General features: G+C 40.3%; 2 pseudogenes across 1 annotated transcript; both read right to left on the bottom strand.

Moving 5' to 3' along the window:
• Window positions 1-369: 369 nt before the first annotated feature.
• Window positions 370-4,424, bottom strand: LOC143638777 (zinc finger CCCH domain-containing protein 11A pseudogene; annotated as a pseudogene). The gene is made up of 2 exons (XR_013154629.1): window positions 4,410-4,424; window positions 370-3,012 (listed from the first exon to the last, which is right to left on the bottom strand). The product of XR_013154629.1 is annotated as a zinc finger CCCH domain-containing protein 11A pseudogene (transcript).
• A 2,104-nt stretch (window positions 4,425-6,528) lies between these two features.
• On the bottom strand, window positions 6,529-6,892 carry LOC143638581 (adenosine 5'-monophosphoramidase HINT1 pseudogene; annotated as a pseudogene).
• Between the last annotated feature and the right edge of the window lie 4,196 nt (window positions 6,893-11,088).

The raw sequence follows: 11,088 nt of genomic DNA, 5'->3' as shown, positions 1-11,088 counted from the left end.
CATTAAGACAATACATAAAAGAAAGAATACAACAAAAAGGAAAACAGCCAAAACTGACAAACACCTCAAGGAGTCACTAGGTTCTCTTGCACCCTTGTCACTTGGATCTCCCTCAGTCTTTTTTGTGGAGAAAAGAGTATTAAATAACTTTTTTTCCTCAAGGATGCTAAATGATGTGGGGAAAAAAATGGTTATCAAGGGACTGGAAAAATCTGACCCCAAAGAATCCAGGACACATTACAGATAATTCAGAGGTATACTTCTGATTTGGGGCAAATTTGAGACGATCACTTCAGGTAAATGTTAAAATAGATACAATAGATGAAACTAAGTCCAGTTTTTTGGTGAGTTTTTTTTTTTAAGTGTTCTCACTACCACCTTCAGCTGTCAATCATTTCTGAGAGCTCAAGCAGAAGGTCATCTTCATCCTTCCCAGGATCCAGGTCAATCTCAGCTTCTAATTTGCCTCCTGAAATTTCCCATATTAGTTTCTCAAAATCATCCTCCACAGAGAGTGGGGGCTTTCCTGTTGAGGCAGAGCTGAGCCGGCGAGTTTTCGTGACCATTTGGGATGAGGAAGGGCCAGATACTTCTGGGGGTAAGGAATCTGAAGAGGACTGGGTTGGAGGCAGCACAAAACTGTCTCTAGGTTTTTCTGTCTCAGGCATGGTGATTGGTTTGTCCTCAGAGAAGAGTGGGACAACAGCCACAGCTGCTTTTTTGGCTGGGCTTTCTTGCAGGACACTACTAGAACTGAGTGGCTTCACAGCTGTAATGACAGAAGGGTGTACCTCCACTGCCTTGCGTTTTGGGGCCAATTTGGGAGATGAAACAACTTTAACCACAGATGGCTTCACATTTACTTTGGGTTTAGCTTTACCCCTTTTTTCCAAAGTCTGTGCTGCACATTTCACATTCAATATGGAGTCCCTAATCCCTGAAGTTTCTACTTCCACCTTCTGGGATGACTTTGTGGGAAGCCGCTTGGTTAACTTCCGTGTGAGGCCTGACATGGCAGTGAGCACTGGTTTTTCCACCACTTGGGTATTGCAAGAGGCTGAATCTCCCCGGAGGGGCGTCAAAACTGATTTTTCCTTTTGTGAACATCCCCGCTCCTGCTGTTTCTGCATGTGTTTCTCTCTCATGGTCTCACATTTCTTAACTGGAATTTTAGTGATATCAATTCCCATAGTTTCATCTGGAGCCTCATTAGCCTCAGCTCCAGTAGCACTGGTCTGAGAAGCAACTTCACTTCCTTCCTCAAGTTTCTTCTCTTCTTTCATACCTGTTCTTTTGGTGATTCGAAGTAGCCGCCTTGACCCTGGGGCAGGCTCAGGGTGAGGCTGGGAGCTGGTGCTGCTCTCGGTGTTCTGCTGCACCCTTAGTGCCTTCTCCAGTTTAATTTCTTCTAGAGTCTTAATGTGTACCTCCTGCATAGACTTTGTTCTACCTGCAGGTTCCTCTGATTGTCCTTTGCTGATAACTATGGGTGGCAAAACCACTGCTTTTTTAACTTCACTATCAGTCTTTAGCTTGATGCAAGTGGCATCCTTTTTGCTTTTTTGTCTCTCTGTTTCTTGCTGCCGATGTTTTTTTTTCAGCCAGGACCTCAGAGAAGGTTTTGATTCGGATGGTGGAGGAGCTTGTTGTTCCTGAAATAGAATCATCAGCTTTTGAAGGTACTTCTGTCTTGAGTTTAGTTTGCAATTCTCTACGTTTTTGACTGGCTCTTTCAAGGAGAATTTCTTCTAATGTCTTCACATGGATTTCACCAGCTTTATTAACTCTCTCTGTGACTTCCTCATTATTTGAACCAGCTGACATGCCTAGTCGCTCCTTCAAAGATTTGGAAACTTGCACTTTTTTGGTGTTTTCTCAAGGTTGGTTTCTGGAGCTTCAACTTTCTTCCCTAGCCTCTGTGCAAGGCTCCGCTTTAATGGGGGATCATTGTCACCACCCATTGAAAATTTTCTTTTTCCCAGTCTCTCAGTAAGACTCAATCTAACCAAAGGTTCTTCTCCTTGTTTGTTTGACAGAGTTACTGTCCTCACCACAGTCCGAACATTCTCTTTTTCGGGACCTGGAATAGGCTGAGGTTGGAGTAAAAGACTGGAAACTCCTGCAGAACCTTCACCTTGCTTCTTAGATTTTTCTTTCATTTTCTTTGATTTAATTTCCTCAAGAGTTTTTATTCCGAAATTCAAACATTCCCCTTGCTTTAAATTGACCCCAGGTTTTCGAGCAGAAGTTACTCGTAATCCATTATGAACTTCAGGAGTTGGTTGCAGGGTAGGTGTTTTAGTTTCATCACCCTCCTCAGAAAACTGGTCATCATCATCTTCATCATCATCTGCAGCATTGATTACAACTGGTGGATGTGTGGGGCTAGGGACGTTTTCAGAACTTTCTACTTTCATAACACTCCGCAGCTGAGGGGAGGGATTAGACTGGACAGACAATTTGTTTTCACTTCTTCTTCTGATGATTCACACACAGTGGGCAATACAGTTTTGCTTGGAGGTAGAAACAGGCCATCAACATAACGTCCTCTATTGTGATGGAAAGCGCAGTTCAGTTTTTGACATCCCATTGGTTGATTTTCCCAATAACAAGGAATTTCACTGCATTTTTTATCAATTTCCATGTGTCGAAACCTGCACACCTGTCGAAAACAGCGCCCTTCCTGCCACAATGTGCAAACAGTTTCATTTCCTAGTGCAGCTTCACAGTGACGGAATGGGCAGCTGTCACCTTTGGTACATGTAGAATAGAAAAAAAAAATAGCAGTCTTCTCCTTGATTAGACATGCTGGGTAAATTCTTAGCCCAGAAAATGGCTTCTTGAAGTAAGCTACTGCTTCCTCAAGGTGAGGACCAGCGCCAAATCCTTTTGAAATGGATTTGATCTTCCAAATGACAACTCAACCACAGAAATCGGCTTTAAAACACAATCATTAGCTGGTTGCTCTCAACAGGAACGTCTGTGTCTTCACTGAGTTCCAATCTATTACGCCTGTAGGTCGAACCAACACTCAATCCATGAATTAATAATAATGAGGCAGAAAGAATTTTCTTCCTCACATTGCCAAGGAAACCTCTCAGCCACAATTGAAACACAGGATGTGTTTTTAAAACATCTCCCAACTACTGGAAGATTAAGTCCATTCGAATAACCTTTGCCAGCCTGGAGACAGCTAGCATTAGTTATCTCCTCAAAAAGAAAAAACAACAACAAAAAAGTTCATTTAAAAGATGAACTTGAAATTCAAAGATTTTTTTTAAAAATCCATCTTCCATAGCCGAACAATATAATTTAAAAAGGAAAAAAAAAAAAGAAAAAGAAAAAGAAAAAAAAAGGGAAAAAAGAAAAAAGGAAAAAGGAAAAGAAAAAAAACACCAAAATTCAATAAGATCCAATTTCTGGTCTTCAAGATTTCTTCACCTATTAAGAAAAAAACAGAAACCTTCCCCCATCTTTATTATCTGTATAATAAAAGCATACTTGTATGTAAAAATATATAGTGTTTTATGTATATAATATACACATATACTAACTGGCTTATACACATACATACAAACACACACACACACACACACACACAATGTGTAGAAATAAAACATCTGGGTAAGTTTCCTTTTAAAAAATACACTATAAAAGACTGTAGATTTGAGTACATTATAAAAATAGTGAACTTACATACCCAAGTAGCACGAAGCTAATGTTACACTAAATTTTGCCCAGCCCACAAAATAAAGATAAAGGGAAACCCTTATACATATATCAAGGTATATAAAATGATGTATCTATATCATCATCAAGGAGTGTTTAACCAAAAAAGATAGAAACGTATAGTTATAGAGTAACTACAGAGTGGTGCAGCAAGCTGTAGAAGGCAGAGCAGCATTATAGCCATTCTGAACTGGCACTGTCAAAACACAGAAAGCTTTTATCCAAGGGAAGACTTTTTTTTTTTCCTTCTTTTATATTAACACCAGCCCTGTAAGGGCTTGCTTATGCAGCCTAGAACCAAATTCTTTACTACTGATGGCTATAGCTTTTAAAGACTATAATTATCCATTTACTCCAGTTAGTAAAAGGGTATATTTTGGAGTTGAAATTTCATTTCACAATGGTACATTTACCATTTAAGAATAAAAAAAATTTTTTTTGATGTACAGAAATGAGTTTTCTAAATTTTTGAAACCAGCCCAGTAACAAAGCAATTTTGATTCTCACATAATAAATACTACATAATTTCTAGGCTAAATCTTGCCAAATACTATCCAAGACAAAACTAAAATCAAAACTTAAAAAAAAGTGGACACCTTTTACTCACACTTAATACTAGTCAATTTTCCAGGATTTTTTTGGGCAGGGAATATCCCCAAATCAGAGAACAGAAACTTTACCGAACCGATGACACTATCTCCGACTCCCGCCTGCTGCCACGTCTTTCTTCTTTCTTAGCCGCGGCTGCCGCCGTCCTCACAGCAGCAGAACCACTTAATTGCTGACTTTTAAATTAGTATTTAGATTGGTCATAGTTTTGTTCTAATGGTTACTTTTATATTCAATCCTTGACTGCCCTACTTAATATCTTTTTTCCAGAATTTTAAAATAACTTTTATATTTATAAATTAATAATGTGGCATTACAGAAAACAGAAAAACACAAGCAAATAACAAATTCATCCAGTCATAGGCAGTTTAGTGGGACAGTTTAGTTGAATGTGTCCCTCCAAGTTGTGTATATACACACCCAACATCCCATTTTATGTGATTGAAATTGTGCTTTTCCACACATCATGAGGATTCACCAATTCAAAGCTACATGAGTATTTCTGATAGGTAAAATTCACTACACCAACTCAATCTGTTAAAAAAATGTAATTCTGCCTTTCTTGGGGACAAAAATTTCACTGAAAACATAAATGGCAACAGGCCTCTAGATAGTCATACTGGCAGAGTTATAACTAAAAAAATTCATCCCCTTAATGCTCAATTTAAAATGAGATAAAGCAACAGAATATACCAAACACATTTCTAACAGGGTTCATTACCAGTTTTCTACTTCTAAAATACTAGCAAGAATACATGTTCCTTGTGAATTAAAGTAGTCCTGTAGTACAGCCAGAAGATGCACACACATCAATGGTTCACACCAAAATGTAAATCCTTGAGCACTTGCTACCAGCTTTCCTTGCGTACTTCCTTCTGTCCCTATGCTGCCAGCCTAGTGAATAAGTCCTGATACACACTGACCAGAGATAAAACAATTTCATGCCCAAGATGCATCTTTTCTATCAATTATAACAAAAAATATATTTACAAGTTAGCTAGTTCACTAGCTCTACTTTTTATGATACACTGTCACCTCAGGACATCTAGAGAGCTTAGATATTGTGAAATAAAGTATGAACTTTGTGCACAATAAACACAAATATTTTACCAAAAATGCACATATAAATAAATATATGGCTATAATGTAAAGCTGTCTTCTAGATATGGAAATACTAGCAAAGAGCTGCCCTTCCCCTCATCTTTCCTCTTCTCCCTCTTTACCATTCCAGTGAGTAAATTCGGGACTATCCCAGCTCCAAGTAGTAAATCAAAAAGTTCATTCCCAGAAGACAGTTCTTCCTAAAAACTAACAAAAAGGTATTTATATAGGGATTATTTTGCTACTTCTAATATAGTTTGGGCATTAGGACTTATCACTTAATACCCAGCAATGTTAACTATAATGCACATATAACAATGGCTAGATAATCTGAACTAATTAAGGGGCACAGAATGCATCTTTATGCATATTTTCTCCTCCCCTCACCCAGTGAACCTTCAACATACTCTCCAAGATATCAAGTGTAACAATTCCATTCCACTAAATGGTAATCATTCCTACATGGCAACAACAACAACAAAAATATTTAAAGGACACTACATTAGCCCTATACTTTTACCATGTGTTGTGCAGTTTTAAACATCTAGAAAGACTAGATGTTTCCAAGAAGGACTTAAGTTTCCCATATGCACACAGTAGCACTGAATAACTGCACAAACTTGCTTAACAAAGGCTAGACTTCGAAGCAAAAACAAAACAAAAAACAACAACAACAAAAAGTTTTTAAAGGCTAGAATTTGAAAGTGTTTTCCAAACAGGAACATTCTGACCTAGAACCCTTCCCCTTCCCATCTCTTATCAACCCAGAGTTCAGATATATGCATCTGTAATGCTCAGAGATGGCTAAAAATCTCGTATGAATTGTAACATGGTATGTTAGTTTAGTAACTTTCCTTTTATCGTACACTGGCAAATTATTTAATGTGTAGAAAGACTAGATGTAAATTAGGACTCATTTGTCCTTTATTTTTTGTAAACCATTCAACAATGTCTTTATTATGTACAGGTGTTTGAAATTATTTCCTCAATATCTTCAGACCCAGGCAAAAATAATCATGCTGCTTAACATATTGAAAAATGCAAACATAATCATTGCCTAGAGAAAAGAAAACTTTCCTCAATACATGCTTATCTAGGAGGCCAGTTCATCTGCTGACCTCCAAGAAAATAGAGATGGACATTCTAGACAGACTGTCCCCCAGCTGCACCCTCATTCACCACCATTTGATAACCCTTCTTCAGGCCTTAATCAGCAGCACATTTCTTGCCAACAATCATTAAATGTCCAAGAAGATTTTCATTGTCATCTTCTGCAGCAGAAATCTGGGCTATATGTTTCTTGGGTATCACCAGAAAATGTGTTGATGCTTGAGGGGAAGTGTCATGGAAAGCAAGAAAATGATTTGGCAGGGATTTCCTTGCAGATGAGCTTCCTGAAGGTGGTGTTGCTGCCAGGTTGGGCGACCTGAGCCTTGGTGATTTCATCTGCCATCTTGGCCTCCCTCCCATAAGGTGGCTAGGGGAGAAATCAACAAGAGAGAGGAACCTGTGGAGCCAGCAGGTTGCAGGTTCATTTGTCCTTTACATATACTATTTGCACAGCACAGTAAAACAAACTCATAGACATAAAGATAATGTTTAATCTTGCTTCACAGAAAACACATTAGTATAAAGCTCTTTGCCTTTTCTTTTCCTCCTCGCTCCCAAAACTAGCACAAATACGTGCATTGCTCAGAGAAGTGTTTTGATCTGTCCGTTTCCAAAATACAATATTTCATCATGAATTTTATCAAAAAGTTGCCTACAAAATATTTAATTTACTACCTTTTTTTTAAAGAAGTGCACATATTTTGTGTATGTCTAAACATCTAGAAAGACTAGACATTTCAAAAATGGATTTAAGTTTCCCAACTATCTATATAGTAGTGTTGATAAACTAAGCACATGTAACAATGGTTATATCTGAAAGCATCTTCAAGGTAAGATCTAGGTAGCACCTAGAATCCTTCATTACTTCCATTTCCTTCTCTCTTATGTCACATGTGATGCAGGCACATGTGTCACTCCAATGTGATGCTTCGATTTCACTTCCCGTAATTTTGTCATACAATGGAAATCTCTTTAATATTTATAGACTAGAATTTATAAAATCAGGACTACTTTATTCCATATACACACAATATTTATAGTACAGCAAAGTTGAATGGAATACACATAACACACAGGGCAATGGGTAAGCTAAAATTTTGTAGCACACTAATAAAACACCTTTTGCAACTTCTTCCTTTCTTCCTTCCTCAACCCACTGAACAAGTAAAGACAGTTTACTGTTCAGGGTGGTTTAACAATTCCAAACACAGTATTTCCCATCAGTTATTTAAAGCCATTTACCAAAAGTTTTATTCTATTACTTCTACTTATAAATATATCATCAAACACTTCTAAATATATATAGGAGGCCTGGATATTCTACATAAGAATTTGTCTACTATGCACACAGCACTGGTAAATAAAATCCCACACTTAGTAATGGTTATAATTTTGCACTTGAATCTTACCTCCTCACTTCTTCCCTCTACTCTCAGGCCAGTGAACAAGTACAGGCATATGCAATGCTTAGAGATGTTTGAAAAATTCATATCCAGAAGTCATGTACAGAGGACAAGCTTTCCTATGAATTTCAACATAAAATGTACAAAATGTGTTAATTTTCCTAACTACTTGATCAGACACTGGCAACCTTTTTAACATCTAGCAACTAGATGTTGAAAGATTGGGATTCATTTGTCCATTTGCACTATATACATGGCAAAACAAAAGGTACACAACAAACAGGAGAATGGTGTCTGAAGATGTCCAAATATGAACACATTAACATATTAGATTTTGCAATTGCTTCCCTCCCACCTCCTCCACATCACTGAACAAGTACAGATGGCGCTATACTGCTCACAAAGGTAGTTTAACAGCTCCATTACCAAATGACAGTATTTCATATTAATTTTAAGAAAAAGATTTTTACAAGGTGATATTATACTACCTGTACATTTAACATACATCAGGCACTTCTCAACATCTTGATAGACTAAATGTTTCAAGTTTTCAGTTTGTCCACTATGTATACAAGTCTTGAATAAACTGCACAAATATAAAAATATTTCTAGTTTGAAAATGTCTTCAAAATATGAGCATCCTGGCCCTTCATAGACCCAGTGGACTATAAAGCTCAATTTTTCAGAAGACAACCATTTCTAGGAATTTTAACTCAAGACAAACAAAATTTGTTTACTGATTCTACATTTGTCTTACACTGGGAACCTCTTTAACATCTGGAAAGACTACATGTATATTAGGACTCATTTGGCCTTCAGATGAACTATGTACACAGCAAAGTAAAACAAAATGTATAGACATAGCATCAGTGGTTACTCTTCCCTCATTATGAGCACACTGGTATGGCACTGCAGAGAACCAGCATACAATATGTACTACTCAATAGGAGTTTGGCTTTCCCCCCAAAAAAAATTCATAAGAATTTTAACAAAAAGAAATGTACAAAATGTGTTCTATTTCACTACCTCTCCTTTTAACATGTATCAGGCACTTTAGAAATCTAGAAAGACTAGATATTTCCAAAGAGCACTTAGCATTGTCAACTACACATACGGGAATGTGGAATAAAGAGCACACTCAAAGGAATGGTCATAATAGGAAAAATGTCTTTTACATATAACCAGTCTGGAACAGGACCACTTCTCTTTCCTCTCACGGTCATCTTCTTCATTCCTCTATTGCACTTGAACAAACATGCATGAGAGGTCTCATAACTCCATTTCAAAATCACTTCCAGAAGACATTTCTTTTCCAATTTTTTAAACAAGTGTGAATTTACAAGACTTGTTATTTTCTAGCTCTACTTTATTGTAGTCAGCAGCCTCTTTACATCTAGAATGTCCAGATGTAGCAGAAGTCTTCTTTCAAAGCGTCAGGACAGGGGCCTGTGTGTGTGTGTGGGGGGACGGTACGGTGTTGAGAGCAGCTTCTCCTGGTGTATGCAGAGGCCTCTACAAACATCCAGGAAATCTTCTCAAAGGGAGGTGGGCACTTCCAACTGGCCCAGAACGGAACGGTGTGCTCCTCTGCCCTTCCTCTCTTGGGCAGAAGAGAAGACCAACTGACCGTTGCCTGCCAACCTGTCCCCCTCTCAGCCGCTAACTGTTCCCAGTCGACAGTTAAGGTACCCCTGTGGGCCGCTACCATCCCCCAGTCCACAGTTAATGTTCCCCCTGTTGGCCATTAACACTCCCCACTTGACAATTAAGGTTCCCCCTATTGGCAGTTAACAGTCCCTGTCGGCTGCTTACTGTACCCTAGTCTACAGTTAACGTCCCCCTATCGACCGCTAACAGTGCCCAGTAGACAGTTAAGGTTCCCCTGTTGCCCCATAACCGAAAGTCCCCTCCTCCATCAGCCACTAAAAGTTCCACCTAATGTCTGAGTCTTCTTTCACCTTCCAGGATGGTTGAGGCCATTGTCCATTGTTGTTAGGAGGAGAAGGTTAGGACTGTATGAATGGGCAGAGAGCCAGGTGGTCCCCCAGGGCCCTGCGCTGTGTGCCCCCATGTCTATTGCCTAGCCAAGCTTTGTGGCCTTTACACACCCTTATCGGGCCCTCCAAGCCTCTGTGGCATTCTGGTGGCCGACTGGGCAGGGCAGGGTTGGGCCAGGAGACTAGGCATCTCACTGTGACCTGGTCTCCAACAGGCCACTTCCACCATTAGGTCATCCAGGTGGTGGGAGATGCTTGCTGGGCCTGGCCAGTGCACTACTGCAGCGGGGCTCCTGGCATCTGCAAGGCAGAGGACCGGGCCGGCCCCCCGGGACCCCAGCTCACCCACCTGCCTGAGCTCTGAGGGACCCAGAGGAACCTGAGGAGGTGTAATAGTCCGTGGTCCCTTTCTCACCACACTCTCTGCCCAAACTCCATAACAATTTATTTTTAAGTCCCTTAGTGGACAGTTAATGTCTCTCTGTTGGTCGCTAACAGTCTTCTACTCCACAGTTAATGTCCCCCTGTCGGTCATTAACAGTCCCCTAGTTGACAGTTAAGGTGACTCTGTCAGCCATTAACTGTCCCCAGTCCACAGTTAAGGTTCCCCTTGTTGGCCCTTAACCAAAAGTCAAGCCCCGCCCCCCTCCCTGCCCTCAGCCTCTAAAAGTTCCACCTAATGCCCGAGGCTTCTATCACCTTCCGGGATGGTTGAGGCCATTGTCCACTGGCATTGGGAGGAAAAGGTTAGGGCTGCTTGAATGGGTAGAGAGCCAGATGGTCCCACCAGGGCCCTGATCCATGTGCCCCTATGACTAGTGAGTGGCCAAGCTTTGTGGCCTCTACACCACCTTCTCGGGTCTTCTAAGCCCCTGTGGCATTCTGATAGCCCCCTGGCCAGGGCAGGGTTAGGCCAGGAGACCAGGTATCTTGCTGTGTCCTAGACTCCAACAGGCCATTCCACGTGGTGGGAGAGGCTCACTGGTGCTTCACATCCTGGGCCTGGTCAGTGCACAGCCACAGTGGGGATTCCAGGCATCTGGAGGGCAGAGGACCTGGCCTGGCCCCAGGACCCCAGCTCACCCACCTGCCTGACTCTGAGGGACCCAGAGGAAACTGAGGAGGTGGAATAGTCCGTG

Source organism: Callospermophilus lateralis, chromosome X, assembly GCF_048772815.1.
Source record: "Callospermophilus lateralis isolate mCalLat2 chromosome X, mCalLat2.hap1, whole genome shotgun sequence".
Classification (NCBI taxonomy): Eukaryota; Metazoa; Chordata; class Mammalia; order Rodentia; family Sciuridae; genus Callospermophilus; species Callospermophilus lateralis.
Note: the sequence above shows the minus strand (reverse complement) of the source record. Positions and strands in the feature narration are given on the sequence as shown.